Below are 4,772 nucleotides of genomic sequence, written 5' to 3'. Positions count from 1 at the left end.
ATATTCTCAGACTTTGAGAATTTGCTTTGAAACTGGAACACAACCACAAGAAAAAGTTTGGAAGGAATTCAAACACCTGGAAGCTGAAGACCATCCTGCTCATGAACGTTTGGATCAGCCAGGAAATCAAAGAAGAACTTAAACAATTCATGGAAACCAATGAGAACGAAGACATATTGCTCCAAAACCTCTGGGATATGGCAAAGGCAGTCCTAAGAGGGAAATACATAGTCACCCAAGCCTCACTCCAAAAACTTGGAAAATCCAGAATGCACCAGCTCTCTTTACACCTTAAAGAACTGGACAGTCAACAACAAATTAAGTCAACAAATGCACAATAAAGGAAATTATCAAGATTAGAGCAGAGATCATTGAGTTAGAAACAGGAGACACATGGGAACACACCAATGAAACTCAAAGCTTGTTCTTTGAAAGAATCAATAACTCTGATGAGCCACTGGCCAAACTAATCCATAAGAAAAGAGAGAGGACCCAAATTAATAAAATTATGAATGAAAAGGGAGAGATCACAACTAACACCAAGGAAGTAGAAACAATCATCAAAAGTTATTATCAACAGTTATATGCCAATAAGCTATGCAAACTAGATGAAATGCATGCATTCCCGGAAAACTATAAACTCCCAAAATTGAACCAGGAAGAAATTGACAACCTGAATAGACCAATATCTAGTAAGGAGTTTGAAGCAGTGATCAAAACCCTCCCAAAAAACAAGAGCCCAGGATTCCCTGGGGAATTCTACCAAACTTTCAAAGAAGAAGTAACACCTGTTCTCCTGAAGCTGTTTCAAAAAATTGAAGCAGAAGGAAAACTTCCAGACTCTTTCTATGAAGCCAACATTACCCTGATCCCCAAACCAGGCAAAGACCCTACCAAAAAGGAGAATTTCAGACCAATATCACTGATGAATATGCATGCTAAGATTCTCAAGAAGATCCTAGCAAACGGGATCCAACAGCACATCAAAAAGATTATCCACCATGACCAGGTGGGATTCATCCCTGGGCTACAAGGATGGCTCAGCATTCGCAAATCAATCAATGTGATAGAACAAATTAATAAGAGAAGAGAGAAGAACCACATGGTCCTCTCAATTGATGCAGAAAAAGCATTTGACAAAATCCAGCATCCATTCCTGATTAAAACGCTTCAAAGTATAGGGATAGAGGGAACATTCCTGAACTTCATAAAATCTATCTATGAAAGACCCACAGCAAATATCATCCTCAATGGGAAAAAGCTGGCCACCTTCCCGTTGAGATCAGGAACACAACAAGGATGCCCACTCTCACCACTCTTGTTCAACATAGTATTAGAAGTCCTCGCAACAGCAATCAGACAACAAAGAGAAATAAAAGGTATCCAAATTGGCAATGAAGAAGTCAAACTCTCTCTCTTCGCAGATGACATGATTCTTTATATGGAAAACCCAAAAGACACCACCCCCAAGCTACTAGAACTCATACAGCAATTCAGCAACATGGCAGGATACAAAGTCAATGTACAGAAATCAGTGGCTTTCTTATACACTAACAATGAAAATACAGAAAGGGAAATTAGAGAATCGATCCCATTTACTATAGCACCAAGAACCATAAGATACCTGGGAATAAACCTAACCAAAGAGGTAAAGGAACTGTACTCGAGGAACTACAGAACACTCATGAAAGAAATCGAAGAAGACACAAAAAGATGGAAGACCATACCATGCTCTTGGATTGGAAGAATAAACATTGTTAAAATGTCTATACTGCCTAGAGCAATCTATACCTTTAATGCCATTCTGATCAAAATTCCACTGGTGGTTTTCAAAGAGCTGGAGCAAATAATCCTAAAATTTGTATGGAATCAGAAGAGACCTCAAATCACTAAGGAAATGTTGAAAAACAAAAATAAAACTGGGGGCATCACATTACCTGATTTCAAGCTTTACTGCAAAGCTGTGATCACCAAGACAGCACGGTACTGGCATAAAAACAGACACATAGACTAGTGGAACAGAGTTGAGAGCCCAGATATGAACCCTCAACACTATGGTCAAATAATCTTCGACAAAACAGGAAAAAATATACAGTGGAAAAAAGACAGTCTCTTCAATAAATGGTGCTGGGAAAACTGGACAGCTATATGTCAAAGAATGAAACTCGACCATTCTCTTACACCATACACAAAGATAAACTCAAAATGGATAAAAGACCTCAACGTGAGACAGGAATCCATCAGAATCCTAGAGGAGAACATAGGCAGTAACCTCTTTAATATCAGCCACAGCAACTTCTTTCAAGATATGTCTCCAAAGACAAAGGAAACAGAAGTGAAGATGAACTTTGGGGACTTCATCAAGATCAAAAGTTTCTACACACAAAGGAAACAGTCAATAAAACAGAGAGGCAACCCACAGAATGGGAGAAGATATTTGCAAATGACAGTACAGACAAAAGGTTGATATCCAGGATCTATAAAGAACTTCTCAAACTCAACACACACAAAACAGACCATCATATAAAAAAAAATGGGCAGAAGATAAGAACAGACACTTCTCCAATGAAGACATACAAATGGCTATTAGACACATGAAAAAATGTTCATCATCACTAGCCATCAGGGAGATTCAAGTTAAAACCACATTGAGAGGGGTGCCTGGATGGCTCAGTGGGTTAAAGCCTCTGCCTTCAGCTCAGGTCATGATCCCAGGGTCCTGGGACCGAGCCCCACATCGGGGTCTCTGCTCAGCAGGGAACCTGCTTCCTCTTCTTTCTCTGCCTGCTTCTCTGCCTACTTGTGATCTCTGTCTGTCAAATAAATAAATAAATAAAATCTTAAACAAAAACAAAAACAAAAACACATTGAGATACCACTTTACACCGGTTAGAACAGCCAAAATTAGCAAGACAGGAAACAACATGTGTTGGAGAGGATGTGGAGAAAGGGGAACCCTCTTCCACTGTTGGTGGGAATGCAAGTGGGTGCAGCCACTTTGGAGAACAGTGTGGAGATTCCTCAAGAAATTAAAAAGAGAGCTTCCCTATGACCCTGCCATTGCACTACTGGGTATGAACCCCAAAGATACAGATGTAATGAAAAGAAAGGCCATCGGTACTCCAATGTTTATAGCAGCAATGGCCATGGTCTCCAAACTGTGGAAAGAACCAAAATGCCCTTCAACGGATGAATGGATAAGGAAGATACGGTCCATATACACTATGGAGTATTATGCCTCCATCAGATAGGATGAATACCCAACATTTGTGGCAACATGGACGTGACTGGAAGAGATTATGCTCAGTGAATAAGTCAAGCAGAGAGAATCGATTATCATATAGTTTCACTTGTTTGTGGAGCATAACAAATAGCATGGAGGAAAAGGGGAGATGGAGAGGAGAAGGGAGTTGAGGGAAATTGGAAGGGGAGGTGAATCATGAGAGACCATGGACTCTGAAAAACAGTCTGAGGGTTTTGAAGGGGCGGGGGGTGGGAGGTTGGGGGAACCAGGTGGTGGGTTTTAGAGAGGGCATGGATTGCATGGAGCACTGGGTGTGGTGCAAAAACAATGAATACTGTTACGCTGAAAAGAAATAAAAAAAAAAAAAAGATCCTATGATCATAACCTAGTTCTCCTGTGGCCTGGAGATAAGTCATTGTCCAGCTGCAGGGCCATCTAGAGCTTCTAAGTAAAACATATTCCAGGAGAATTGGGTTTTCAGACAATAGTAGTTATGCACAGAGGTGAATGGTCTAGAATTGGAATTATTTTTTTTTCCTTTTTATGAAGAACTTTTATTTTTTATTGTTTTATTTTGTTTTAATTTAATTTAATTTTTTCAGTGTTCCAAGATTCATTGTTTATGTACCAAATCCAGTGCTCCATGCAACACATGCCCTACTTAATACCCACAACCAGGCTCAAAACCTTCCAAAACCCTCAGTTTGTTTTTCAGAGTCCAGTCTCTCATGGTTTGTCTCCCCCCTCTGATTTCCCCAATTCACTTTTCTTTCCTTCTCCTAATGTCCTCCCTATTATCTAATTGCTTGTGGCAGCATGGTTAACACAGGAAGAGATGCTATCAGTGATGTTTTTTCAAAATTCATATAAGCCTATTCCAGGGGATGTCAGCCTTGAAAGACATATCACCCTTTTTGGCTGGCCCTTATATAACTTTAATTAACTTCCCTAGAAGGAGATGAAGGAGGCCTTATGGAAAGAGATAGTCAGATTGCTTTCATTGATTTCTTTTCCTGGTCACTTCTTAAGGTAACATATGTTAAACACATTTATTAAAGTTGTAAATAAGTAAGCAAATGCAAACACAGTCCTTTGGCTTCATTCCTCCCCTTCTATCCTTTCTCATGAAGGGAGTGTTGCATGCACGGGAATATGTGGCTGGACAAAATCCCAGAAACCTGGAAAGTGTATTATGTGGGATTCCCCACAGAGAAGCACTTGGCTGCCAGCAGTTCTAGCTCTAGGTTTCCACACACCATCAATCTGGTGCCTGGCAGTCACTGCTCCCCTCCTCACCTCACCTCATGCAGAGAACTGACAGAGAGCAACTATTTGTCTCATGTTGCAGCAGCCAAGCTATTTATGGAAGGTAAAGAGAGAGAGAGAGAAAGGAAGGATAATGGGGAGGGAAAAATAACAACTTTCAAACAGTGCTTACAACTCCATTTTAATGTCAGATTTCTTGTTCTTGTTACCAGCTTTAACAAAGACTTTCTGATGTAGACCATAGGAGGAAATAAAGGGAATT

Source organism: Lontra canadensis, unplaced genomic scaffold (genome assembly GCF_010015895.1).
Source record: "Lontra canadensis isolate GAN:19392208 unplaced genomic scaffold, GSC_riverotter_1.0 scaffold252, whole genome shotgun sequence".
Taxonomy (NCBI): domain Eukaryota; kingdom Metazoa; phylum Chordata; class Mammalia; order Carnivora; family Mustelidae; genus Lontra; species Lontra canadensis.
Note: the sequence above shows the minus strand (reverse complement) of the source record.